This window comes from Thunnus albacares, chromosome 3, assembly GCF_914725855.1.
Source record: "Thunnus albacares chromosome 3, fThuAlb1.1, whole genome shotgun sequence".
Classification (NCBI taxonomy): domain Eukaryota; kingdom Metazoa; phylum Chordata; class Actinopteri; order Scombriformes; family Scombridae; genus Thunnus; species Thunnus albacares.
In genome coordinates this window covers 24,810,524-24,827,562 of record NC_058108.1, presented here as the reverse complement: position 1 = coordinate 24,827,562, position 17,039 = coordinate 24,810,524, and the positions used below count along the sequence as shown (strand labels likewise).

Genomic DNA, 17,039 nt, shown 5'->3' with positions numbered 1-17,039 from the left:
GCTGAAGCAATGTGCTGAAGTCAAGATCTATCCAATATTTTGGTTCTGCTTGTTGTGGGAGAGAGATTTAGTGGCTTCAGAGTGCTAAGTGTCATGTCCCCACACTCTCCTAGCCTTAATGAGAAAGTGTGGAAAAGAAGTCACTATCTGGTTAGTCTGTTTTCATTTTTTTTCTTTTTTCTTCTTTTTTTTCGGTGTAGCTTGTCTGTTTCATTTCTCTCACACACCTCTTCGTGAGAGAGGGGGTGCAGCTGTGAGATGATGAAGTTTCGGGGAAAGGTGGATGTGCCATCCATTACAGGAGGTGGAAAGGTGCAGATAAATCACCTTATCAGCCCTGCCTTCTCCCCACTGAGCTGAGGGAGCAGAGCAAGAGGGAAATCCATCAACCTCCACAAATGGGACATGACTCAGAGATCACTCCGCCTCTATACTGGGCTCTGTACATACCTTTCACTGGCTTTAACATTGTATTACTATATAACTGAGACCAACTTCCATCCAGCCGTGGGTTGACATCATCACACAAGATGCAAAAAACATCCAGTGAAAATTCCACATCTTCCTCAATAAAGTATAGTCAAGTCTGAGAGTGCAGCACGTAGGATAAAACCTTGAATTTACATCGTACATTCTAGCGTGCTTGTTGGATGTTTCCTCCCACATTTTGAAAATGTATCTCCAGAAAGTCTGCTAATGAAAATGTGAATCCATGTGTGTATCCATCAAGTATGTTTATATGAATATTCTCAAAAGGGTGCAATGGGAAAAAATATCAAAAGTTATTATCCTTAAAGGGGACATATAATGCTATTTGTGATTTTCTGTTATTTTTATACTGTTATGATGTCAAATCTTAAACATTGTCAAAGGTCTGAAATTTGAGGTGAATGTATGTAAAGATGCTCCCTGAAAGTCAAGCCAGGGCTTCAGCCTGCTCTGAATGCTCTGTTTGCAAAGTTGTGATGACGTCAGATTGTTTTGTGCACGCCCACAAACGGCCATCCATTGGTAGTCTCTGTTACTAAGGTTGTTCACATTGTCCACCCGCATATTTCAGAAAGGATTCAGACTCAAACATATACAGATGTACTTGAGAGGTTTCCATTTCAAGTAAAAAAAAAAAAAGAAAAAGAAGTGAGGTCCTACTACTACTGCCGATATGCACCTAATCAATCAGAACAGAGAGAGCTAAAACGGCCTGTTTCAGACAGAGGCTGAACTGAAGGGTTGCATAAAGAGTCAGTATAAGATAGATAAGGAGTTGTTTGAACTGAAAAGATATTCCAGTAGAGCACCAGAATAAAAATATAGACCCAGTAACATGCAGAATAGATCTCCTTCAAGCTTTCATCTAATTTTTTGACACCTGTGGTTACAGGTGGTGACAGAAAGTGTGTTTTAATAATAGAGATCCCAGAGTTCCACTTGAAATGACTATCGACCACTTAGGGCAGCAAACATGCCTTAAGCTGTGACTCTGTCACAACTGAGCAGAAAGAAGAAGAGACAATTTTGTACCTGTTTATAGCTTAATCCAAAAAGTGTGGGCTGAAAAAGACTAAAGAAGACAGTCAGCCATGTTGTTTTGCACAGTAATACTGAACTTGATCAAATGTTGTCTTCCACATTACAGGAATTTGAATTCATCGTGGGACAGGCAGACTCAGACAAACTACTATTTAGAAAGGTAATTACAGAATGCCAATACATTGACTTGATATTGCTGAAAAAAGTCTGGCCATGAATAGTATCAAAAATGTGGTTTTAGATAATGACAATCATAGAGAATATAACTTTCAAAAGCATTTTTTTCTGTAATTATGTAACTTCTGGAGTTTCGTTGCTGCTGCCCACATGCAGGAATATGGCTGTTTCCTTTCCTAATTTGTTTCCCCTGTCCACACAAACCATGTGGTGTTTTCTCTGCTCCCATTCAATTTTTTTCTGGGCTTTTTGGTGGAACAGAGACATAAAGTATAAAGGATGCTGCATCTACACACTAGTGCCAGAAATCACAAGCACAGGAAGCAGAAATATGTGGTTCTGCAACATCATTGTTTATTTGAAAAAGTCTCTTCTTTTTTTTTTCTTTTTGTGTTTTCCACTTCAATCAAGTGAAGTGTTTTAGATGTAGTATATATATTTTGTTATTTTGATGGAAGTTTCCTTGACAATTTTTTTTAAACAGAAATTCAGGATGCTTACAAAAACAGGCAGATGGAAACATACTTAAACACAAAATAACAAAATAGATCAGTGTTATCTGTTAGGTTCATCATACATTTAATTTTCCCATGATCTTCCGCATCTAAGCATACACATCTACAATTACTGAACACCTATGGCACCCCATACAAGGTTGCTAAGCAACAATAATGACAATGACCTTTTAGAAACCAGTGGGATATGTCCCACTAGTCGAAAGGACTACAGCACACTTGTGGGGCCACAGTGTTTACCTCAGCTCATAGACTGAATAGGAAGACAGAATAAGCCACACAATCACAAGACACACCTTCACATAACATCACGCAAAGGCATTAAGCACATTTTTGCCCTTGAGGAAACCAGAGGAGTTAGCATTTCCCTGCTAGCTCTAAATGTAGTACCTTGTCACCACCCCCCCTTAATGTAAGAGCAGTCTATTGGTATTCAGCTGCACAGGTATCTAAGAAAGCAAAGCCTTTTAAACATCTTAACCGCTGTTTGTTCTGTCTCTAGAGGGCATGTGCAGTACACTGGGGGTTTGGGAATAGACAAGGAGAATTGCAAATTTGTTTTGCCAGCTACATGTGCTCTGTAATTCCATGCCTGCTGCATTGTAGCCGAGTGTGTTAGATTTATACATAAACACACACAAAGGTGGGATGTTTTGTTTAATTCTTAGAAGATTTGGGATGTTTAGTTATGATTAATGACTTCTCCACAGGAGAAACATTATGCAGACAGTAGCTGTGATGTACCGTTGTGTTGTTTTGTTGTTGCTGTTATTGTTTTTTCCTCTGAACAGCTACAGAGCAACAAGAACACACGTGTTGGGTTTTTATATTCGACTTTGGACTGATATTAGATACTCTACGTAGGAGATGGTCACAACTTTGCTGCCATTGTGATGCTTTTCATAATAGAAAGGATTTAGGCCTATACGCCATGCAGGTATGTATCATCACATTGTTATGTGTATCTGACTTAACTCTCAATAATTGTAGCTGTTAGTATTTTAAGTATAAGTTTCTGATGCCTCACTTAAGTTAAGCACAACAGGGATTGGTCTAAATGAAAGCAGAAGAAAGTTCCCCAGGCAGGAAGTGTAAGAGAACAGGAAACCTCCTCGTTGTCTGTCTCTTAAGTCCTGGGCATGCATCTAAATGACAAACCTGTGTGTCTGTCCCCCTTTTAAGAAATCCTTTACAAGTGGTGAGACACCAGGGCCTAGGCTGTGGAGGCTGTATATTTCTATTCATAATTGATGACCCGGACCCAGACAGACAGCGCACTACACATGTAATATGGATTCACTCTTGGTTTCAGATGCATGCCCTCGTCTGGACTTGACTCTGAGCCATCATTGTGTGTGGAGAGGGAACGGAGAGGGAATGGTGTATGTGTACGCGAGTGTGTGTGTGTGTCTGTATGTGCAAGTGAGAGCATGTGTCTGTGTGTGTGATATGGTTGTTGCAGCCAAAAATGTAATGGAGCGACCTTGTGTTTTCCAGCTCCAGTTTGGCTTATGTTTTGACTGCTAATTCCTGATTTGGTTCTCCAATTTTATGCTTTTTAAAATGTTATAGTTCGATTTCTCACCAGTTGTTTTTTTGTACTACAGTTTTTGGTTCCCGTGCACCTAAAGACCTTCGCAATAAACAGAAGCACACTGGGTTAGCTGCTGCCTTTGTGGATTCCTGGGGACTAATTGATCAGGTATCCAAGTCCTGGGGCTCTTGTTTGGTCTCACCTTACTGCTTTCCCTGATTTCTGTTAGGGTTAATTTGAGAACATCTTGTTTTTTCAAATCCCTGGTGATTTGTTTGGCCTTGCAGTATAAACTACCGGCATGAGTACTAATCTGTGTCTTACTGTATGTTGTACTTCCATGGTGCTAAATCCATAAGGGAGTTGAGGATAAATGTTTGGATAGGAGAGTTTTACTGTTATACTGTAGATCAAATGATCTCAGTTGTTGAACTATGATGACAGACAGGGTCAAATTGTGAATTAATGGAAGTAGCTGGATTTGATATCAAAATCATTAAAATATCAGCTAAAGTCTGGGAAAAAAGACTAATGTGTAATTTGGTCTGAAAAACCCTTGATTTACCCACACGTTAATGTTTCTTGTGGGTTTTGCTTCACAGGTGGGTAAAACACAGAAGAGGATTAATGTTAGTACAGTGTAACGTTGTTGCACCTTTGTGTAGCCTGTTCATTTTTAGGCATGCTAGCAGCCCTGGGAATGACAATGTCAGTCTGACAGTCGGTCAGTCCACCACTTTGGTCCAGACTTAAATATCTGGACAACTATTTGATGGATTTCCATGAAATTTTGTGCAGACATTTATTATCCCCAGAGGATGGATCCCACTGACTTTGATGATCCCTTGACTTTTTCTCTAGGACCTCCAGCAGCCTCAGCTGTACTTTGTGTGTTGTGCTTATTAGCAAATGTTAGTATGCTAATGTTAGTATTTAGCTCAATGCACTGCTGTGCCTAAGTACAGCCTCACAGGTCCACTAGCATGGCTGTAGACTCTAAACAGCCCTGCGTTAAAACTGCATTGGTGGAGGCATGTTGTTAAAAGTACCGGTGAGACAATGAAATGTAATCTAGGAAGGCCAGTTGGAGTAAAATATTTATGCACAGTTTATGGGGATGGTCCACAAAGTGGTTTGTAATAGTCACAGACAGGATTTTACAGCTCTGGAAAGTTATCACGATGGCAACTATTTTTTTTATTGCGATGATCGTGAGGTAAATGGTAGAAATACAGTGTTCACGTTTAAAAGTAATCCACCAGGAACGTGCACTTCCATGTATGTGATTGATCAACACAGCACATGGCCAGATGATGTCACATTGCGTTGCAGCAAAAGTTGAGCCTCGTTCAACTTTTTTGCCGGACGACCCTGTGTTACCACACAGTAGCATCGATGGCTGTTAAGTCATTGTGCTACATTACAGGAATAGAGAGCTATAAGTCTTCTCACCAGTATGCGTCTCCTCAAAAACCTTTGACTGCCTTCACAGAAACTACTGCATGTCCATATCTTTAAGCTTTTTATGTATATGACAATCCTAAAACTCAAAACTTTTTTTTACCAATAGATACTTATAAGCTTAGCTTATAAGCACTGAAACAATGGTATATTGAAGGATTGAAATTCATATTACCATAAAATCTACAATGTTCAGGTCTAAATTTATACTCAGGTGACACATTGTACAACACATCACAGCAGGGCAGTGCATTGTGATTTCAGAAAAGTGCATAACAGTCATGTGCATAACAACACTAATGAAACATACTGTAATATAATTAGTTAGTAATTAGTTCTTTTGTTCTTATTTTTCTGTGTGAATTGGCATTTTCAACTTTATTTATTACCATTTAGTGTCTGTTGAGATGCAGCAAAGTCACACTAGAAATGTCACATAATCCTGCCACAGAAAAGGTGATTTTGTGATAGTGTGAAAAATGTGTTGTTGATGTTTTTATTCTCAACCTTGAACTGTGTGCTGACTGAAGATTTCTGGATCAGGGAGATTTAAGGAGTATTTTATAATACATTTTTGATTAATGGAATCACTTAATATTTGTCCAGTAGTTGAGTAATGAGGCACTTCCTCCATCTGCATCAGACTGTCCTTCTCCTTTTGTGCCAATTGATTCAGTGGTTTAATGGACTTGTGTGGTAGCCCCTGAGTCTCACTCTCTCCTCTGGTCTCAGCTGAAGTTCACAGAGGGCAGAGTTCATACCCCACGTTCCCATAGCAACATATGACATGTTGCCCTCAAACAGAAACTCCCTCTCAATCCTCCGTAATGGATTTGACCTTTGAACTCTGTCCCTCACTGCATCTCAAACTGACACATAGCCAAGTGTGAAGCCCTACTGGCTGTAGCCTGCAGCCGTGTCCGCCACATTACACTCCACATCTCTGCCACACAAGGGTTAATGATCAGCTCTGCGGTAGCATATGTCATCTAAAAGTGAGCAGGCTCACACGTGAGGTTAATACCATCACAGCTATAAAAACAGGAGCACAATCTCGATGATGACACAAAGTAAATGAGCATTCCTTACATGGATGTCATAGTTTTAGTTGAATCATAAGCTTTACCAGCAGAGCCTGACTCACTGCGACCTCACACAGGTCCCCTGTCATCGTTATGCAGCCTCACCTCGCTACAGCCAATCCCGTTCTCCAACCAGCCTCGCCTGTTGCATTATTTATGAGCACTAATCAGGACCCCAGCTCTGGTGTGCTAGCCACCCTACCGGTAACATCACTTCCCTGACCCGACCCTGCCTGTTTCCCCACAGCATTAACGCATGTTTACGCTAACGCCTGCTCATTAGGCCTAACTATGCTAGGCCAGGGCCTGCTGCCTGAGCTGGAGCTGGGGGCCTTTTTAACATGCTCTAACCAGCCTAGGCATCCCCCTGGTGGGGTACAGAGAACAGCTACGTGCTAATCTCAAACACCAGGAAAAAGCAACATTGATAGCTAGTATACATAGAGGTAGTTTACTGGGAGACATGGCCTGCAAGGACCTGCGATCAGGCTCCATTATTGTTGTAATTAGCGTGCCTTGGTGGTGCCTGGGCTCCCAGGCAGCGTGCCTCGACCTCCCTGCCTCTCAGTCTGTTTACAGCCAGCCAAGGCAACAGGGAGAGGGCAGGGGGCTGGCCACACGGCTCGATGCCTCTGTTCAGCTCCAGCAGCAACACAGCTGTTTGTTCATTTGAAGCGTGGACACAGGAGGCTTTTCATTTCTCCGCTGTCCTATGCTATGCAAATGTTTTTTCTACCTGCAGTATAGGCAAAGGCAAATTAAATGCCCAAGGAAGTGTGGGGGTCAGATATAGTGTATATGTTTTTGATCAGACTACAGCAATTAGCCAGTGTTCAAGCCAGTAAAAACATCAAGTAAACATTTGAATTACCTATTATTATTTCAAGTCTGCAGCCATCTAAAGGTGTGTGCACCCAGGTGAAAGCATTTGTTGTACTGTGAGTGTTTCTGGCTTATCATTCATATTCAGCTTCAACCTTTCAACAACTGCCTGCGCCCCTCACATTTACTCCAACACTTTGGCCCCCATCATCAAGGGGCCGCCCCCTGGTGCGACACCCATCCCTGATCACCAATTAGCAATGCCCCGTCCCTTTCTTTGCGCGGATGCAGAAGTAGAAGCGTGGAGAGGCAGAAAGGTAGCAAGGCGCTATCAGGGCAGTGTGAGGTGGAGGTCCCATGAAGGACACAGTTCCCTGGGTGGCTGAGCGATGAGCATGGGAGCGTGAAGGGCTGAGGCAGGTCTTTCCCACAGACCATCAGTCCTTTAGTCAGTCAGTGTTGCAGCGCTGAAGCACAAACCATAATCAGACAGCTTCTCATACATGAATACCACCCTTTTTGATTTTTTTTTTTTTCATCTTTTTTTCATTCATCTTTTGAAATTAATATTGTTTATTTTTCTTTACGTGCATGTGTAGTGGGTCTGGTGAGGTTTTTGTTTTTTGTCAGTCTGTCTTTATATGAGCACAACAGCTCTGACATCATTTCGATTAAGATAAAACATTGTGCTGTGTGTGTGTGTGTGTATGTGTTTGTGTTTGTGTGGACGCTGAGAAGCATCAGCCTCGCCTTCAGTGGCCTTTCCCCAGTGTTTCTCCTTGTTGTCTCACTTCATTCCCTCTCTTATTGTATTTTATAAGAGACCCCATGTTGCAGTGTGGTAATGAAGCTTGTGTTAGAAGAGCAGCACCGCCGGGCATTCAGGCCCCGCACACCTCGGAGAAGCAGAAAGGCGCGTGCATATCGATCTCATATTGTTTCCTTGAACCCCACTGCCTCAGCGTGCTTTGTGCTCCGGCTGCATTGCATCTCAGCTCGTTGTAGTCTAATGTGCTGTCATGAAAAACGGCAAGTGAGGTGTTGCTGTGCACGTGTGTTCTCACATTTATACTTGTGGCTTGTTTAAAATGTATCTGTACAAAGCAACACAAAGATGAATACTCTTTCAATTTTCCATAAACAGGTTTAAACCATTTATTCATTTTATCTGTATCATATTATTTAAAAAAATAAGCTGTATTGAAATGGAACTTGTTTAAATTTTGATTTTGACTAAGAAGGGAATTTGTTAATGTCATTGCAAAGACTGCATTAAAACAGAAGCATACATAATTTTACACAAAACATAACTATGCAGTGAAGGCTAGGCCAAATGCAATAAATAAACTATAATGTTAAATATTTGACAGAATACTAATAATTGCAATATGCATTCATTAGCAACTACAGATATCCTTATAAATAAATGAATGCGAGGTCCAGTAGCATCATGCCAGAGCTTCTCATATGAATCTAATGCTATACTAGATGCAGCCTGTTTACATGGGGCCTAATCAGTTCATTCATACAGGCTGTGTGTGCGTGTGTGTGTATGTGTGTGTGTGTGCTCTTTGCATGGGAAGAGAAGACAGATCTAAAGGGCTAAAGCGCCATCTGGTGGTGATGTCATGTGGTTCTTTATACTGATACATCTGCACACTGATGATCCTTCATCACCAGATAAAATATAACTGCAGTGTAAGTGCTGGTGTAAAACTTCACCCTGAAACTCTGAAAATCACTCTGAAAACTCCTGAAACTTAAAGTTACATACCGAAGGTTTTTTTACACACACATTTGTTCAGTTAATTGCTCCTTAAAGGGAAGCTGAAGTCACGTTTGACCCTGAGAAAACTCTCCTTAAGGGTGATTTTAGGTCAAAGACGGACATTATTTTTGCATTATTATTTTATTACTAACATTTTCATACACATTTCATACTGTTTTAGTGCAGTGGCTACTACTACTCCTACTTTAGATTAAGTACAATTTGGAATCACTTACAGCTGAGTCTGAAAAAGAAAAAAAACACTATAAGTTTAGCTGCATGATACTGACAAAAGACGTCAGGCCACTTTTCTGTATATTCATATCTGTCTAACACTAATTCATATCTTTGTACCAACACCGTACACATATGAGTCTGTACTTCTGTTTAAATTTGAATTATCATTAGAGTGAATTTCTTGTGCAAACTGTGAAGCAAATCTGTCATGTTTTGGCATCACAACAAGCACTGAAGCTCATTTGTTTGCAAACTAGCCAGTGAAGCTTGTCCACACTTCTTCACCGCAATTCTTTGTACACAAAAGCCTTATTTAGCGTAATGCATGTAGAAAGGGCTCGCTGTTCTGTCCTCTCTAATTGGCGCTGTCAGGCGTCCCTTCGCTGGCTTGTTTCACAGTCTGATCGGATAACCCAGTCCACATGAAGAGAGGAGTGAAAGACAGCCTGAGCAAAGTAAAAAAAAAAAAAAAGAAAAAAAAAAGAAGGCAGAATGAAAAGAGATGTAGGTTGTTAGGAGGTGGTGAGCTGCTTAAGGATGATCAACTGCCAAGCAGACGACAGGCTCTGCTCTCTTTTATACATAAATAGTTGTCTTTCACTCGCTATCTCGGCAAACAATCGCTGATCAGAGGTGTGTAAGCAGGTAGAGGGGGAGGGACCCTAATGCAACATGACAAAAGTGCTACTTTGATATTGCTGATATCATTACCCTCGTTAGGAGATAAATGCCACTGATAAGATAGAATGGGAAAATAGACATCGAAGGCCTGCTTTTAAGTACAGGGAGGAGCATGATGTTTAAGTGAAAAGAAGAATGCAAAAAAAAAAGCCAGCTGATTCTGATTCTCTTTTATTCTGTCTTCCTCACTAACTTGTCAAGCTCTCAGTCCCATTTACTCATTTAATGTAGTTTGTTTTGATTTTTCTTTCAGTTTTTATTATTTGAACCATTTTTTTTCATATATCTTTAATTGTGTGTGTGTGCATGTACATTTCCATAAATTACATGTAATCTGTTCTTTACCAACAATGTTTCTATATGTTTTGTGTGTGCGTGCAGGGAGACGTGTGCATGTACAATTTGTGTGTGCGCTTGCGTGCGCGACAGTAATACCTGTGTTACAGTCGAAAGTAAGTAACTTCAGAAGTCAAGTGTATCATGTTGCCAGGATCTTCTTTGTGGTGACAACAGTGATTAATAATGGAAAGCAGATGTTGGCATCTTGATCTGAAATTTTCATGAAACTTCGCTAACGTGATTAAAGTGTATGTCTTCCTCAAGTCACTCCAAGTCTTTTAACTCTGCTCTCTGGGGAGTGGCAACAAATCATGGTTGAGACAACATGTCAAATCACAGAGAATCATATGCACGTCAGAGACGATCTCCCGTTTTTTTTTTTTTCTTCTCTAAAATTTGAGCTTCCCTCTCTGTTCATTGAAGCCAACAAACATGGACAAAGTTTGATTATTTTACAATCTTTTGCACCACTTATTGCTCTTTGACTTTGTATTTATGATTTGTTTTCATTTTTTAGGCCTGTTTTTGCCAGTAAAATCAGCTAGAAGACAGCAATTTTAACGTAAATATTGAATGTAAAATTGAATATTTGCACAAGTGATTGCTTGTGTTTTATTTTCACTGATGGAAAGGTGTCAAAAAATGAAGCAAATGCGTTTTTATATTCAAATGACTCAAACTTTTAAATATACTTAAATCTCAGAAATAAATGATTCTGCATTTAAATCCAAAATGATACTGTACATAGACCTTCACCAAATTATTTCAGCACCAAGTTGAGATGAATAAACTTGACTTCCAGCGTGCCAAATGTCTTTTCCTGTGAAAAGTGATCTATATTTCAGAGGAATTTAATGACATTTCTATTTTTTCCCTCTCACAAAGACTTCAGGATTCATCTTTATGTTTTTCTAGGGGTGGATAAATGCATTTGCAGCTTCTGCTCAGCAAACTTTATTTATATCTTAGGATGCATTTAAAAGCCCGGGCTGCTGTCACAAGGAGATGGCTTTGCTCACTTTGGATGCGAGGTGCAAATGTATGAAAAAAGGCTCGAGCTGGAGATTCAGCGTAAAGTAGCCAGGAGTGTTGTGGCAGCAGAAATATCAGATCACTTAAATGCTTTCTCAAACATTTCTTGAAGAGGCACCAAGATCATCTATTATCCCTCTATTTTTCTCTCCATCCTTTCACCTCTTTTTTTCTCTGTCTCCCAATTTCTTCTCTCTCTCTCTCTCTCTCTTTCTCTCTCTTGTCTCCCCCATCCCTAACATTACGGCATCTCACCTGCAGTGCATCTGTAAAGTTGAGCACATTTCCCCCCGGCACTCGCCTGAGAGATCAGATGATAGATAATACCACTGTGACCAGATTAATTAGACCATTGTTCTCCCTCTCTCCTTAGCTTTTATTTCTTTATATTTCTTCTCTCTCACATGATCAATCAAGGGTGATATTTATCAGTACAATGTAACTTTGACCTTCAAAATTTAGATTAATCGACAATTAATCTGCAACTATTTTGCCGATCAGTTAATCGTTTCGGTTCATTTTTCAAGCAAAAACGCCAAATGTTCACATTTCAGCTTCTCAAATGTGAGGTTTTGCTGCTGTTCTGTGTCACACTCATTGATTTGGATAAGAATTTTTGTTATTTGACTGAAGTTAAAAGAGAAATTTTAAAATATGATTAAAAAAAATCCTCCAACTTAATGCATACAGACAGGTTTAAGGTCGAACCTCTGACCTCATTTCACTTGTTTATTGTTTAAAGGGACCTTAAATCGTTTATATATTTCATATGCAGGCTGACCACACTGAGCTAATGACTTCCCAGGCCAGGTGAAATCATTTTTACTTGTAGTTGACTATACAGGAGAAGACTACCGCTGAATATGACACTCGCTATACCTCCTTAATTATCATGTAAGACAACAATTTGTGCTATAATTTGAACAGAGGAGGAGGGCTTGTGCTGACTCAAATTTTCCCTTCTTGTTTCACTCTCCCCACTTCAAATCCGCTCTATTTGGGCTCCAAAGAGCAAGCACCATAAATTGCATAAAAGAATGTGTGTAAATGAATATGAAAAGCAATGTTCTTTTCAGCAAGGCAATGATAGCTGTTTTCACATTCCATCTCATTTTTGTGTTTTCTCTCTTACCTTTCACGCTCTTCCCTAAGGCCATAAAACAGTACTTTTACATATATTACCTTTTGATTAATGGAGCTGTATTCATTATTCTGCCCTATTGCTAATTAGAAAACGCACCCTGCTAATGATATACAGTTGGAATAATACTTGCCCACGAGGCACGCTATCACATCAGGTTTCGTGCTTGCGCGCTCCCGGTACGGGCCTTAACCCATAGATCCACATCTGCCTCCTTCCCTGCTCGGCTCGTCCATTAGCAAAAGAGTCACAGCTAGCACTGGGTGTCATTGTTTTTGTTCTGGCATAATGAGGCCTGTTTTCTCCGGGGAGTTGTCGCGCAGGGTTGATGAGGTGTGCAAGCACTGAGTCAGTCTTAATCAGGAGATCTGTGAGAGCATGTGTGTGTGTGTGTGTGCTTATGTGTGTGTGTGGTCTTGATTGATTTTATACGCTGCATGTGGATATCTTCATTTTGTCTTTGGTTTAATGTTGTTAAAGAAAGCCAATAGTTAATCAAATCGCGTATGATCAATTAGATAGGGTTAATACACACTCGTTGGAGTCTTAGAAAACACTGCTCTGAAAATGTTCATGGTCCAAACAACCGATGGCAGTGACAACCATCAATATCACACCAGCAGACTTGTTTGTACTAATGCAGGCTTATTCCCCTGGCCGGGCCCTAACTGCGTTAATGGCTGGAGGGGTGTGATGGAGGCATAGAGGGGAGGGAGTAGGTCACGACATATTAGTGACAAGGTAACAACTTTGAAGCTGACATCTGTCATTTGTCTTCTTCAGCCAACCAGCCTACTGATAATATTTTGTCTTTTCTGCCAAGACAACCATTTGTGCATCACTGTATATGTACTTTTTCCTATTCTTAGTGAGCCACATAATGATTTATTTCTATTCATAACATTTTACATCTATCCCTTTTACTTAGATTTCATTTCCAGACCAGAGGTTTGGTTTGAGGTTGTGGGACTCTTAGTTAAGTACATTACTAAATATTGTGCTTTTTAATCCACTTTATTTGGCAGCTTTAGTCACTTTCTATTGAAGATTAAGATTTTGCAGGTAAAACCGTTTAAAAATAAATCATGAAAAGTATTAACAGTTTAAATTACCTGGCCGTGCAAGACTACCTGGACTACAACACTGTACTTGAACTCCAGTTCACCTATCCTTGAATAGGTTCTCTTTTTAATACTTAAAGTATTACAGGCTTTAAATTGAATATGTTTTACTTTATTATATTACTATTTTTGTTCATGTAAAGGATTTGAATTGTTTTCTTACATGTGAAGATTTATTGTGTTTAAAGTCCAATTGAAATTAAATTTCTTTTTCTATTTTTTTCTCTCTTTTTTGTCTGCTACAGAATACATATTTGCTCTTTCAATCACTTGTCCTGTGTTCTCGTTTGAGAAAAAAAATCAGAAACCAAAAGGGAGAAATTTATATTTTATATTTTTTGATTCATGATGGTGCCCCTTAATTTTAAATTAATTTGACAGAAAACCATTAATTATCCATCTATGTAGATGGGGACCTTGTTTCCATACAGCCAATCAAATCTTTGCATACGACAGTAACATCAGGGTTCTATCAAAGGCAGAGCAGACGGTCACGCTGAGCCAACTAACTTGAGAGCATTTGAAATTAACCCAAGTTAAAGTATCTTCTACAAACATCTCATGACTTTCCTCAGCTCTTAGTGGTACACAGACACATGCAAACACAACACAACAGAGAACCTGCCTACAGTAAAAATCGTGTTTGGTTTTATTTGACCCTGAAATAAGGGCAGTGAAAAGGCTATAGTAAGAACAGGGGCTGGATAGAGCAGGTCTGCTCTCTAGAGTCTATAGAGAAAAAAGGCCAAAGGTTATAAAGAAAACCTTGGAGTAGCGCCAAGAAGCCGTTAACACTTCTCACCTACTTTTTGTGGCTCAGAGGTCAGCATTTTCCAAGATTACCTCTTCTTATTTTCTCTTTTCCACTCTGTCCAAGCACTATTACAGCCCAGCACACAGCCATTAGAGATCAACAGCCCATACAGTTGTAATAGCACCCTCACATAGCTCTAGGGTCTACTAACCTATAGCCTCTCTCTGTGCTGTATGATCCTGCTGCTGAAGTTCTCACTAAGGTCAAGTAGGTTAGTATTGAGGTTGGGCTACAGGAGTACAGCCTGTGTTACATCCATGTTCACAATCTGTCCAAGCTCTAGTTAAATAATAATGATAATGTGATGCTTTATCGATCCTCATGGGGAAATCATTTATTCTTCCAAAGGGAGTTCACAGTGCACAGTCAGCTAAACAGGAATGTACCCAGTGCTGCAGTTATTTCCTGCTCAGTGGCGCTTCAGCGGGTCGGGTGCCTGTTGACATCTTTGTATTTTAGTTCATCCTTTTCACTGCTGGATTTGCAGTAAAAACATTTGTTCTGATCAAAATCAATTTAATACAACATGTAATTTCTCAAGAGATGGCTGTTGAGGATTTATTTTTTACTTTTTAATTACTTGATGACATTGTGTCTTTGGGATGGAAAAAAAAAACATGTCTCAAAAGATGACAAGAGTCGGTGGAATTTCTAGCGACATTAAGTAATATTAACAGTGAGTCGAGTGGTTGCTAGTACTGATGATCCCACTGAGAATCAACAAACCAGACTGCAGTTTTACACAGTTTTCAGCTGTTTCTCGGCTCACAGTTTTGGTTCAGCGGTTCATACGATTGAGTCTTTCTGGTTCTCATCGACTCACTATTGGGAAGCTACAAGCTGCAGCTTCCAGGTCACAAGTTGACACAGGTTGATTGCAAGCTGTACTGCAGTGACTCCGCAGAGCCAAACTATGCACATAATATATTTTTTTATAGTGGAAAATGTCCACATCAGAAAAACTACAGCATTAGTAGTTTATTCAAACACTTGACCTCTGTGTATGTTTTTCTGCCAAGGACATCTTGTGGCCATGCCATGAGCAAATCAGTGATAATTTTGCTATAGCACCTGTTACAGAGGAAATAGCAGTATGTGATTGGGTGTGCAAACATGGGAGAGTGCTGTACGCATCTTGTCTCAAGCCAATAGTCAGTGATGTTGTTTTTTTGGTTTTTTTTACCATGAGGTTCATAGGTTTGGTATTCATTAAGCCTGTAGGCTCTTTGCTGTGAGTTTGTTTTGGAGTCTCTCATGGTGAAACTCACTCTGTGGAGCTTTAAAGGTTTTAGCTGTATATTATCATCTGATTCAGCTTATAACTGGGTAATTTCAGCAGAGGGATATATGATATTTTTGCAACATAAATTCGGAAAATGTTTTAAAAACTCAAATCTGTAGAGGTGGTGAGGGAAGTCCAATGTCACTTTAATACTTAATTGTTTCCCTTTGTATGACCTGTGCTGATTCTTTCAGCTCTTTGCTCTGTATTGACACAAAATTGGGGTTTAAAATGACAGGAATGAGACAAGATGAAATTGTTATTTAAAACACATCTGCAATAGGACGGGAAGAGATAGAAGTGCCGCCACATAAGGCAGGAGGGACATTTTCCTCAACTGTCCCTGTAGACCCTCCAGTTTGAGTGTCACTTTTCCATTTTGATAGCATCACAAACACAATGCTTACCCTGTCCTCCCGAGGCAGTGGCACGTCTGTCACAAATGACACAAAGGCAATGAAGTGAAAACATTTGTAAACTCACATAACGTGGTGTCATTCTTTGAGACGGATAGAGAAGGCAGCACATACTGTATTTCATATTTAGTGTAAGTTTGAATCACTTGCCAAAATGAGGCTACAGATTCTTCCTAGCTTATTTTATATAAAACCTCACTCTGATGCAAATCATTAAATCATGTTTGACCTCTGTCAACCTCTATCGGTAACCAGATAAAATTGCAACATCAAAAAGTCTCTGGTTCCCTCCTCACTCGTTCCTCTGAAGTATGTCGCCTTGTAGGCTACCTGACAAAAAAAGTAAAATCTCCGTTTCATAACAGACACAATCAGGGCTGCTACGGTAATAAGAGCTGAACTGCTTTTTTTGCTTGAGAATAAAACGTCTCGCTGGTCGCTTGCTCATATAGGTCAGTCTTAGAAACCATCTGAAATGACAGTAAAGGGAGTTTTGAAAGCCTGAATTAAGTAGGTGTTATTGATCTATAAACCTATCAAGATATCAGTATGATTTTGTCATTTTGTTCAGTAGGGTAGTGAGAATCTGATTTACTGTATTTCTCCTTTAACATGCTGTGTACACAGGTGTAATTCACAGCCAAATACTGTGTTGTTTTTCGCTTCTCCGTATAGACGAACATAAAAATAAAACCTAAACTGTCGCACAGGATATTATCTGGGCCAACATGCCACAACATTTCCAAGATGCTTTGAAAAAGTGAGAAAGTAATGACACAAGCACAAATGCTGCTGAGCCTACACACTGTACTTGTAATGTTGAAGCTAGTGAGTCCGGTTTAATTACTGTAACTTGTATTCCAGGGGTCTGCCGGGGAAAAAAAACCCAAACATTTCAGCTTTATTTTTGCAATGAATGGAGCAAAATTTGAAAATGAAAAAAATATATAATATTAAATAATGCTTTGTGTTTTCTGCAAAACAAAAACACATTTTAGTCTGTTATCAGCCATTTTACTGTATGTCCCATAATATTCCTTTTCCAGTCTGTCAAACAAATGTCACTCTTGTGGTACAGTAGCCCTTT

General features: G+C 39.7%; 1 protein-coding gene across 7 annotated transcripts in view; it reads left to right on the top strand.

Annotated features, from left to right (window-relative positions):
* The window catches only part of LOC122979620, a 190,984-nt gene that overhangs the window by 140,425 nt on the left and 33,520 nt on the right, over nucleotides 1-17,039 (top strand). For 3 of the 7 annotated variants that reach the window (XR_006402890.1, XR_006402889.1, XR_006402887.1), the window contains 2 exons: nucleotides 1,637-1,690; nucleotides 3,830-4,349. The gene's annotated coding sequence lies outside the window, so the exon portion shown is untranslated. The other 4 variants (XR_006402885.1, XR_006402886.1, XR_006402891.1 and 1 more) reach the window with 4 other exon arrangements.